Genomic DNA, 13303 nt, shown 5'->3' with positions numbered 1-13303 from the left:
TCGATCGGTGAGATTAATTGAATATATCAAGTTGGTCATACATGCAGCATGCCTCAAGCTTATCCCTACTTCAAATTCTGTTATAATATGTTTTTCATCCTCTTATCTCTTTTTATTGTAGTAGCTTTGGATAATCGAATACTTTATTTAAAAATTGCAACCGGTATATAAAAGTAAATCATAAACAAAAGTTTCCTTCCAAACTTTACCCTATCGCGGTCGAGCATCGGAGCATAGGGCAAGTACAAAGTTGTGCCATTTCCCTCGATCGTACGCCACGTCCTGCGCCTCCTACCATTTGCAGCACATAAATAGCTGTTGTAGCATATATAGAGACAAAACCCTGTTAAACAAAAGTGTCGCACTCTCGGGCGGCATGCGAAACACATGCCCCGACCACATGTCACGGTCGTACCAGTGTACCCCTAAAATCCGAGACCCTTGCGTCATTGTAAAATACCACCTCTTACAGTCATACAGGAACACAGGTTAAACAAAAGTACCAAAATTATATTAAGAAAATCGGTAATGTGTAGGTAGTAAACTTCTCCAAATATGTGAATCATAGAAGGTCACCATGCCCCATACATAAGTCTATCCGAGTAGGTACTGCCATACAAATTGTATTCTTCGTAAACAGATAAATACAGATGACCGTGAAACTAAGTTTCAATTTGAAACTGTATACATCAATAGTTATATTCTGCGAATGCGTCTACAATCATCGTTAAATGTTTGTTGTAAAAATACATAAATGATATTTACTTAAATATAATCTCTACCTATATACTGCAATCATGGTTCGTCAGATGTCCTTGAACTATTTTGGAAAACGTGTCGACTTTAGTGACGAGATATTGTATGGGATGGTGTTATCTTATGTGTCTACATAAGACAAAAAAAACTATTTCCTTTCAAACGTTACCTTTAGTATTCATTCGCATTCAAAATAAAATATTAACTCCCTGCCACTAGAGCTTTTTTCTTCAAGTGGTGGCTGTTTTTTTTTTCGACCCTCCCGTCCGCTGGTCACTCCACTGACCATTAGATATGTAGAGGCGAAGGCTTTCCCGCTTACAAATACGCTCATAAATAAAGATTTATTGAGGTCTTGTGTGGCCGCCGGAAATGATACCTCCCATAAAAAGGCGGAGAGCTTTTTTCCCTCTTCTTTGTAAAGGGACTTGATTTCGGGTAAACGTTAGTTTGTGGTCACGTCGATATACGGATCCAATGAAATTATTAAAACTGGACATTATCGCTGTTTCACACAGACACTTTCAGAATACATAAGCGTGATCGTAAAATAGATCATTTCGGTCCTCTCCAACCTTATCTGGTCGGACATCATCTTTCACATCGCATTGTAGATGGTGTCCGCGTCTTTTCTGCTTCCCTATTCACTCTCTTAGATCGTGTAGCTAAGATCTTTTTCTTCCCACTAATCTTTTTCACCAGTTTGTCACATGTTTCTTTAGTTCCTATCCGTAATTACTGCCAATTAGTTACTAACTATTCATTGTTTTATTTGCACACTCTGTGCAATATTTTATATTGTGTGATGTTGTTGATAATCTGTCAGTTATGTTGAAGTTTTGTCTGAAACTTTATAAATATGCATGCATCATTTATAAATAAATAAATACATATTGCACAATATTTGACGAATGCTGGTCCATTTGTGGATACAATTGCGCAATCTATATTCGAGTGTGAAAGAACGGCACCGACAAGACTGTAATAAAATATTTGTATGAAACATTAATTTTACCATAATTATACGAGTAGTATAAACGTTTAGCAAATTTATAAAAAGATTGTAGGTATATCGCTATGTGCCAGTGAGCCCAAACTGATGGTACAATGTGTAATGTACGATTTTCGTTCATAAATTTCGAGCATCAAAACTTAATTTTTATAAAAACTGAATTATTGTACAATTTGAGAGTATCTCTTGTCTGGTATAGGAGTCATTATCAATAATATTCTACATCATAAAATTAAAATATGTGTATTACCAAACGCTTCACAAAACATTAAATCAAAACTACGACGCCTCAACAATATATATCTACATATTATATCGGTACATTACCTACTCTATATTAAAATTCCGTTTCTTACTTGCCGTTTCATTAACTTTGGCGTCACCTAGATACCGTTGTCCAGTTAAAAGTTTTGTCCTGGCGTCCACATGGCGGCACGAAATCATCCCGTTTCCCAAAAATATATTGTATATTTGCTTAAGTATTACCATTAACCTTCAATAAATAAAATATACTTATATATTCATCTTTTTCCCACGCATAACGATAAACTCTCTCTCACAGTCACCATTGTACCTAAGCATACACGTACCCTACCGTCCATACCTGTACAAAACGAAAATAATGCACGATAATAGGTATAACAGTATGCACTGTGTATTGATATTTTTCTAATTAATTGATATGCGTCTCATAAGTACATTGTTTATATTAATACTTTTCTTCCAGCGATACACTTCGTTTATGACGTTTACGTGATGATTGGCCATTAGCCATTCGCTTAATGCCTGTGTTGTATAATAAAATAATATTAATAATCCTTGCAAAGCCTTTTTGTATAACATTTCACAACAAATGGTTAAGTTGTGGTGATATTAGATCCCTAAATGCTCAAAAATAGCCCAATTAGTTCTCCTAATTCAACCCATCGTGGTTGAAATGCAAGTCCACCAAGGCAATCCACAAATTGGTGTAGACTGCAACCCCCTCTCTTAATGACCAATTAGCCCTTGGCTCGTTACGTTCCTCAACTGTTTCTGAAACTTGCCGGCGCGCATCTCAAACTTTTTTAATTGCTCTTCCTTCTTTGCGTATTTCGTTTTCTTGGATAGGCCCTCGGGATTATTTTGAATGATGTAATTGAACATCTTCTTAATGACTCATCTAGTCAAATTTTAACTTTGGATTAATTCCAATGCATTGTATTACCCTTGCGTATAATTTAGGCGATTTTATGAGTATATTAGTATCAAACATTGAGAGCTTTGATGAAAATTAGTCAAATATAATTTTATATTAAAATAGTAATATTCTTATTATTTGTTATATTATTATCTGATATTTCTTTTTATTCTATACTAAATACGCAACACGATTTAAGAATGTCCCTTTGTAATAAATACCTCATATGTGGTGATTTTGACGAAAATGAGTTACGTAAAAACATGGACATACACTAAGTAAAAACATGGATTTTTTTTTAAACATTATTTTTCGATTATCTCAGAATATGACTCAAACTCCTATGTTGTTTTTTACCTTTTAATATACAGGGATGGATTGTTATATTCTCAATTTTTAAAATACATTATTTTTTAAATACCTCGGAAAACACACATATTAACTAATAGTCCGACCAAGTGGGACTAGCACATTACATCCTTTCGCTGTCCGTGTGATAGTTCTCCCAGTATTGAGCTATTGTCCTAATTAAAACCTGTGGTTTCACTATGGCAAACTTTTAGAATACATCCGAATATTAGATTTAATTCGCATGCATCATATTATGTAGTCAGTGAAAAGTTGTGAGGTTGGTTCAAGACCCACATGGTTCGCCTTTTTCTTGAATTTCGCTTAATATGCCTGTTTTCTGATGTTTTTGAACTTCAATATTAGCGGGTTAAATAAAACTCATTAATATAATGTTCTTTCGCTGGCTTTTTAAAACGATTTTCGGAACTTTTATTTATCTTACCAAAACAATGCCAAAATGTCTCATAGTCGAATTAGAAACGTGTTGCAACTAACATTTGTTGTGATTATTGTAATTAAATTATCGATTGGCAATTCAATAATGCATTTTCACGATCTTTATATTGTGTCAATTTAGTATAGATACATATAAGCCTTAAGCGACTACATATGAGTAGGTTAGAATAAAAAGAGCTCTTTTCTTAAATTTCTTATTTCTTAAACGCACAGCAGCCACTCTCTTTAATGTTCATACCAATACAAATAAAGTAATAGTTTTTATCTTCATATCTCAATGTGTGGGTGATAGAAAGAAGCCTTTTTGCTTTTAACCTACTCAATATTCCGTGATCCGCAGATGCCGAAAGGCGAAACCCGATTCGCCTAAAAATGTCATAATGTAAAATATAAAGGGATTGAAATTTAAATATAGATTCCATCATCTCGATGATATTATTTTTAGTGGTAGGTACCACATAATAATTAAGGTGACATAAAGTAAGCATAATGTCTGATCTCTATCGCCTGCAGTGCTTAGATCACGTCGATTGTATCGCTGTGTCTTCTTTAGCGGCCTTCCCATTATTGTTTGCCATCTAAGCTTCTCGTAATGTAGTACATTTATAGATCCAGATCAATAGCATCTGTATATGAACAATGTTTTTCAACTACATCGGACAACGAAAATCTAAAATCGTTTGTATCAGAACATAAATTAAATGTTCATTTACCTTACTTAAATATCGAGAAACAAAATTATAAAACTTTCACCAAACCTATGTATCTTGGTTTGGACCTTTCATTCTTACATCTCATATATTTATAATATATGAAATTCCAAAACCATCCCTGGGATATTTATTCATGTCCATTAAGACACCTTCCGCTATGTGCATATACATAGGCAGGTGAGCCTACATAATGCGGAATGCCCGAGGAAAAATGCACGTCAAAAAACGTACGCGGCACGTGTTAAAAGTCTGAGATTTTTTTTTGGGAAAATCTTTCCACTTCATTTATTTTTGTTAACGCTTACCGTTACACGGAACTCTTGGCTGATTTCCGGGCCGCGACGTGTTAACCCATTCCAACCCATCATTCATTATAACGTTTGTTTGCACACTGTTTCATTTTAGGTGTTTATAAATTGTGTACGAATCAATCATTTGTCAAGTCAACAGAAATATCTTCGATGTTTAAATAAAAAACCAATCACTAGTAAGGGTATTTGTTACCTTCACAGTATGATTAATATGTAATTGTGCTTAAAACGCTGTATTCAACCACTGGGTAGGTACATCCCATAATCCCACATTCATGCGACACATCGACTGTCACGGAAGATAAGTTCAGCACATTATCACATCGTGATATGGAATGTTGCATGCTGGGCATATCGCACAAGTTCAAAAAAAATATTAATTTCATAATATAACGAACAATGGTAAGCTACGTAACTTTGGGTAGATATCTCAAGAGAAAAAATGGCTTGATAAGTCTAGTCATTGGAAGAGGCAGTAATCGTTAGAAATGTAGGCTTAGAGGCCACTGGATAGACGAATTACTTAAGTTCTGCGAGGCACTGATGCAACGCACAAGACCGAGCGGGATGGAATCAGCTTCGATAAACCTTCATTCAGTGGTGAGTTAATCCAGGGTAATGATGATAAGGACACCGTGGTAAATTAAAACGGAGTATATGATTGATTGTCAACTATTCGTTCATCTGCTATTTATTTTGTGGGAACGAATAAGCGGAAAGGAGGTATATTAGATGAACATATTATGCACATCTATAGAATAACCAGGAAAATGTGTTCGAATTTGAGTTCTCCTTTTAACTGAATAAACAATTTTTTTTTAATAGATTTTTTCTAGTACCTAATTATTTCTTCCTCAGGGTTTTTCAAAGTATGCATATCCTTTTAAGTGGTTTGGCTACAGAAGATGTAAGGATAAGTTATTCAGATCTTTTCTTACTAAGTAGAGACATACGTAGTAAGTTTTGCATGCTTCAATTTATTTTATCTTTTGTTCATATTGTGTTCATATGTTAATTTGTTTGTACTTTCTTTACAATAAAATATTCCATTCATACGCATAAAATGCTCCAACTAAGATAGGCAGAATGCTTGCAATGGATTATTTAGAATATGCTTGGCGACCATAATGGGGGAAATACCTGTTGGATTACAGCGACTTCGTTGGGGGAGATAATATTGGAAGAGATGCCGTGGGCCTCCCGACCAGTGAACATCTAGAAATTTGCTGAAAGTGGATGCGTTCCACAGTGATCTACTGTGCGCCCTTTATATATTGACGTCTACGTCATGGCGCTGTATGCGCTTATGTACTGTATTACGCAACGCGCTTTTAGCATGCTGGAGGTATAGCAATGGTTTTAGTTCCAAAAACAACCGCGGTGTCGTGTGTAGTTCTCGATATAGAACCGCAGTATATTTGAACCGTCTACCGTAGTTTAATGAATTTTAATGATTATAATGAAAAAATCCAGTGTTTAAAAAATGATAATAGTACAGAATCTAAGGCAGATCACGACTGCACGAGTAAGTTCAAGTTACTACACACATAAAATTGACATTATAAAAATCGTAGTACCTACCTAAGTATTGAAATTGTAGGTGCGCTGCCGTGTCGAGGTTTGGTACTGTCGCATTCCAGTGAATTGCTCTATGAGTATAAAAATATAATAAATTCTTGAACTACTATATTAGTATTATATTTTACAATGTAATATTAAGATTCGCCGGTTAAGTTTTGCACAACTTGCATCATGCTAATTCCTCATCGAGAGTCTGTTTTCGCTACGCGAAACGTCAGAACATTAAGTCAGTCACTTAGTTGCTCTGTCTGGCGGGTGTTAACGGCCGTAATTGGAGAAGCAGATAGTTAGCTTGTTTGTTTGTCTTGGCCAAGAACAATAGGATCTGATTCCCCCGTCTTTGTGAATTAATTAACATTATTGTTTACTTTCAGTTGCGGCAACTCACATACTAGCAGAGTGAAAGTTGCACCACGCCGTTTTCACCGCAGTGTTATTATTGTTATTTAGAACAAGCGGGGGGGTATTGATATTAAATGTAGAAAAGCGAATACAAAAATAAGGGAAGTGGGTTACCTTCTGGGTGTAGATGTAACGAGTGTTGACAAATATGTGATTAACTTAAACACTTTTTCAATATGTTATTTTTATTAGTTATACCTATATGTATCATAATATTCATTAAAATCTGTCACGTAAACGAAACGCGCATTAAATATTGGTGATATTCGAGGATATTCCTGAGGGTTTTTATTTCTTGCGTTTAATGGCTTCTTCATTAAGTCATAAACTGAAACGGCATTCAAAATCTTGGTTTATGGCTACTTGCTTTCGCATTTATATTGTATTAATCTGTTGAAACTAAATAACAATACTTGTCAATAATTATTATTACTGTTGATCTATTCTGCAAAACGTGTCCACGATATATATTATGTATATCAATGCATAATGCAAATCAAAAATGTTCAGAAGCTTCTGAATTTTTACATTTTTACAAGAATTTATGCGCTATCAGAATTTTTACGCGACAATTGGACTGTGCGATATGTGCGCCTGCGCAGTAGAACGATAGTGGCGAACCTAACGGAAAAAGTACGAACTGCACTGTTGCAAGCATTTTGACGTTTACAATTTTCACAACCAGTCCAATAGCACCATAAAATGACAACAATGCGTCTCACTTACGCTTGAAGAATAAGATTGGCGAGACAGTTAGTACTTTTACGTATACATAGTTATTATCGCGATAGTTGAATTTACACACTATTGTTGCCAGTGAATCCATGCACGTGTACAGGCGCTATTACTCGACGAGCTTTTTAAACTACAAAACCAAATCAAATAATAGGTACATAGACAAATTACTATGTACACATGCTAATGGGTATTTTTTTATGCTGTAGGTATATACCTACCTATTACATAGTACGTTATACAACATACGTGATGCTAATTATAATATCTTTCCATGCTCCCGTCGTGTTTATAAGATGTTCACGTTGGAACAAAAAGCTTTCCAGTCTGACAGATTGTTTGCGCTGGCTTTATAGTCTTCACTCTTCACCCATCGTGCCCTCCCTCTCTCTTCCGAGTCGACGATAATTTGTTATTTTGTTAACAACGCAACATCCACTCAAAGTCATTTCATATTATGAAGAGAGAGCTAAGAAAAGCTGCAATGCAGACGAGGAAACACATCCTTGAAGACATAGCGTATCAAAACGCTCCATTTAACTTTTCAATATTACGAAAGCATTTTCTTTGTGAATATTTGTGTATTCATTCTCAAGCATATTACATCTTTATATATTGCCTTATTAAGCTTGCAATTAGTATTTATAATTTAACTAGAATAAAATCACATGATTAACAATGTTACATAATATGCCACAAATCAAATCGTCGAGATTTTTTTTCTAGAGAATTATTTGATTATTTAATTTGCTTAAGAAATGTACATAAACACGAAATATTATTATATAGTAATGGATTTAAGTTTTGTACTATTCCATTTGAGTCGTTTTTTGCGACCCGGGTTTCGCCTTTCGGCATCTTCAGGCGCTGTGTACACTCACAAAAGGCAAACATACACTGACAACGAACACTCTTAACTCTAGCTTATATAATAAATCAATACAGTAAAGTAGCAAAAAACTCCATTACCTACCTATCAAGTCAAGGGTCAAAAATACAAAATTAAGATAAACTATTACAACAAACAAATTAATTAAATCCATTGGAATTTAAATTCAAATTCCATCAAGTACCTTCGGCCGATAGTAATAATATTATTATTATATATTATAAAATGCATGGACAATACACAGATATATACATAGTGGCTGCTTTCCAGTTTATATTATTATATTATGTTACTATTATAAATTATATATACCTATATCTATATTATCTACGTATTATTTCCGACTTACGCTTGATGAAAATAAGAATTCTTGGATGTATTGATCTGCATGTCTCTGATAACTATTTAAGAAGTCAGTATCATCATTTGTTTATTCTCCCATGGTACGGAACTAACCTGATATTGGTCCACCATCCATTCGGAGTACATATTGCTATATTATATTTGCTTCTGTATTGATATAGTTAATCCACTTAACTGAAGTTTAGCTTAGGTTTATAAATTCTTAATATATGACATATTATGCTTACTCAGTGTACCTACTTTGGTTTATTAAAACATTGTGTTGGTATATTTATTTTTAAGCCCCCTAATTTTTTTGTCATCATCAGATGGTGTCGATCTACTGCTAGATAAATGCCTCCGATAGCTTTTTACATTCTTATCGGTCCCGTTTTCTTCACTGCCGAAATTTTTAAGTTCGTAATTCCACCGGGTTTTAGGATGACTAGTCGTTTAATGCCTCTTGGGTACCAGGGTATGGTTGCATTTGTCAAGCGTTGATGTCGTCGGCCCATTGCCATCCCATCAGCTTGGCGTACCCAATCATATCACGTACCTACTATTATTTGCCTTCTTATCCATTGATATGTTTTATAGTCTTTCCGCGCATCAAAGATATAGATTGCGTTTATAAACAATGTCGTTATATTGTTCCAATGCGCTTAATTACAGATTACAATATTGCCAGACTTCCAGTTTTACCACGCAAAAATATTCCAGAATTGTTATTAAATTCTGTATATTCTGCACTAGAACGATAGCGGCGAACCTGTCGGTAAAAAAACGAACTACCTACACCGCGCAGACTTATTATGATGTTAACCGATTTTCACGATCTTCGCTTTTCGACTTTCGCTTAATCTCGAAGAATAAGATTGACGAGACAGTCATCACTGTTACGTGTAAATAGTTATTACCGCGATAGTTTAAAATACACACTATTGGCGCAAGTAAATCCATGTACATTGGACATTCTTTGTGGAGCAAACACTTTCGCCTAATCTTCCTTATTTATTTAATTTTGTTCATTCCTCTATCAAAATTTTAACACTAATATTTAGTTTTCTTTTTGTTCCAGGTACCAACATTGAATCCACACCATCACCACGTCCACCGACAAGAAAGTGATTGATATACATATATTAGATTGCATGGCGGATACGTTCCGGTACTTAACGGTAGTGTTACCGTGATTTTAACATATCTAATTTTGTCGCCGTTTTCCATTTTCACTAAAGTTTCCTAAAAGCGTCGTTATTTTTAGGGTAAGTAGTCCAACCCACCACAATGACGGTGCAGCATTCGCAAAAAAGATCTCGTGCCTTTGTGAAACCGCAGGATTACTTTCCGCTTTTTTCGCATCAAAATGACGTGGGGATGAAACTCGCAAAGTCGTGTCTAGCGGGGAAAAAATGCCCCGGAAAAACCGTTTTGGACGCGCTCGCCCAATAACCCATTAAATTCCGGGGTCGGAGGACGCGCCGGCCGGGGCAAAAACGCTAATGACCCGCGCGGCCGGCTGCGGGCGACCGCTAAATTATACGACACATAATCATCATAAACAATTTGGAGAATCTCAAAATGCAGTATGTCCATTATACGCATCTGGGTCATGTGCTCGCTACTTGAAGGGTTTCAACTTTCCCAAGTAATAGAGAATTATGTACTGTTTTAACTTTCGCAAGACACATTGTGGGTGCTTGTTACATCAACTTCGACGTGCACCTATGTTAAGGGTATGTCACATAATAAGATATGTATCTACATACTTAGTGCCACACATTTAATTCAATATTTTGTTGAATTGTACACAATAACATTGTATACATGATTATTATATCATTGAAGCGAAACTTTTTTACAGTAATTTTGGCGGTAAAGTGAACTCTGCTGATGTGCGACGAAGATCATCATAGTCTATTATAAAATCGAAAAAATCACCAACAGAGACCACGGTCAGCTTTTCAGCCCACCAACCTTTCGGTTGTCAGCCAAACACATTACCAAATGCTTAGGCCGTAGAAAATGTGAACAATTTTGAGAATACCAAGGTGGATAAGGTGGATTAATTTTATTTTCAGACGGACGGCCGGCCAACAGCGGAAAACGCTCGACCATCTATAAATTAAAAAAAATATCAAAATGAAAATTACCGGTTTGCACTTAAATAAATAAATTTAGTTCGTCATGCATCAAAAATACAAGCATAATACATAGTCACGATGATCATATTGTAACTGATGAATAAGTATGTAATAAGTTGATCGAATGGTTGACAACCATTCCTTATTAAAAACCGAATAAAATGGTAATTTATTAATTGAACTATATTATCTACTAATTTAATCATGTACTGCGCTTAATATTTCATATACCTACGAAAGATTTAATGTCCGATTGAGTTGTTTCCTACCCAGAAAAAATGACGTACACAGTTTGATGTTTATAAAATATGCCTGATAAAGTTGGCAGTAATGCAGAGTTTTTTGGTCGTTCCAGTTTAGGCACTCGTTTATATTATACTTTTGAAGTTTTGTCAAAGTGACTTTGTACAGCCTTGAACAGTTTTTTTTAAATATCGATTCATAAGCTGTTTACTGTAAATACGAGAAGCGATCTTATAGCTTTACATTATGTTATTGCGTCGCTTTTTATTCTAGAATTTTCGCGTATCCATGTTTATATGTTATATTGTAATGTCTAGTATAAACATAAGTGCTGCTTTTTATTAAGCAAAGAGAGAAATTGCATGCTTTACCGGTGCATTGGTACCAGGGTGCCTTGCAATTCTGTTTCAATCAATATGTACGAGTAGATACGTGTAGTATATTTTAATAATTAATTATAATACTTGTATTATTATCACAGTTTTTCACGATTTACACAGCTTGTAAATACATCATATTATATCGTCACCTCAATACTACAACTAGATAACTCTTGGTTGGTCATTTTTGGGAAAATGAAATTTAAACTTTACTTGATAACATAAATCTAGGCTATAATTATTATTTAAACTAAAAATGGAAAATTGTGCTTGTCTAATTTGGAAAAATTAAATAATGTTCAATTGTATGAAAAAATATTGTAGATATATTATTTCATTTATTTAATGCATTTATGGTTTTAAAGTAATTTTATATATTCAAACACAAAATTAATACAGTTCCCTTTAGATTCTGACTTACCTAGTTTTATCATTTTGTAGAGAAGGAAATGTAGAATCATATTCAATAGCTATCTCAAAAACAGTGAAAATCAAGTTATCTAGTTGTAGTATTGAGGTGACGATTTATGTTGTATGCGATTTTGTAATTTAAATCTCTAAAATATTAATTACTGATTAATTGATATATCACAATTTAAACTTATTGACATTTAATATTAATATTATCGACCGAGGGTACTTGATGGCATTTGAATTTAAATTCTAATGGATTTAAGTTTTGTACTTTTCCATTTGAGTCATTTTTCGCAACCCGGGTTTCGCCTTTCGGCATGGTCAGGCACTGTGCGCACTCACCAATGGTAAATACACACTGACAAAGAATACAGTTAATTTTAATTTATACTATAAATTAATGAAATAAAGTAGGTAAAAACACTTTATTACCTACCTATTAAGTCAAGTATAAAAATATGAATAGTTGGAAGTGTTTATAAAAATTCAATGGTTAATTAGATACACAATCACTAATAATATTATATTTAATAGGCGTATAAATCGTCAATACTGGTAAACAATGGCATTGGTTAACGTATTGGAGTTATTATTATCTATATGAAGTTATCTAATGAGATATATCAATAATATAAGTACCTACTAATAATAAATATCTTTTAAATATAATTTATTATATAAGTTAGAATTCTTTGTCAATGTGTATTTACCATTGGTGAGTGCCCACAGTGCCTGAAGACGCCGAAAGGCGAAACCCAGATAGATAGTACAAAACTTAATTCCATTAGAAATTATTGACATTTATTCATCCGGGATCAATGGTTTAACTTTTCACAGAGATGTGTAAAAATAAGACGGAATATTATTATATCAGTATGGCTTATTATGTTTATTTTCCCTTTGCACTTTCATAATACTGTAGCGTTCCTGCTGGAATTGGTACTTAGCTTACACATTTGAATGTTCGTTCATCTCTGGGGACGGCGATACCTTCCAAGCCAGAGCACTAACATACGTCTCGCAGGTACTAAACTGCCGCTAAGTAAAATGCGGGGTCAAGGCGTCGCTGGCGTCGAAAGTGGGTCAGGTCAGCGGGCGACGTCTCCGTAGGCCGGCGGGAAGGCTATCCAATACACAGATGAATAGTTTTATACTTACTGCATTCTGCATCCGCGTTATTACCGGCACACTTTTTAGTGGGATTTGAAGTAGATTATTGTTTTTTTTTCATTTATTTACTTACTATTACCACTACTACTTCACTATGTTCGATCCTAAGAGGATCATATGGGCTTCCACGAGTGAAGTTTGTATTAACAGAATTTGTTTTTACGAGAAATGGATGTTAGCCACTTGCTCAACCTATTAGGTCCATACTTTTGACTCATACACAA

At 34.5% G+C, this 13303-nt stretch overlaps 1 protein-coding gene across 2 annotated transcripts in view; it reads left to right on the top strand.

The window, feature by feature from the left end:
• The window catches only part of UBL3 (ubiquitin like 3), a 429818-nt gene that overhangs the window by 340563 nt on the left and 75952 nt on the right, over window positions 1–13303 (top strand). The window contains exon 1 of one of the 2 annotated variants that reach the window (XM_085960848.1): window positions 9865–9906. The exons of the other annotated variant lie outside the window; for it this stretch is intronic. The gene's annotated coding sequence lies outside the window, so the exon portion shown is untranslated. Of the gene's footprint in view, window positions 1–9864; window positions 9907–13303 lie in introns of those variants that run through there. 2 annotated transcript variants of the gene reach the window in all.

This window comes from Rhyacophila brunnea, unplaced genomic scaffold, assembly GCF_057557595.1.
Source record: "Rhyacophila brunnea isolate RB1 unplaced genomic scaffold, BYU_Rbru_1.0 scaffold_12, whole genome shotgun sequence".
NCBI classification, from domain to species: domain Eukaryota; kingdom Metazoa; phylum Arthropoda; class Insecta; order Trichoptera; family Rhyacophilidae; genus Rhyacophila; species Rhyacophila brunnea.
This window is presented reverse-complemented; position numbering and strand designations above follow the sequence as displayed.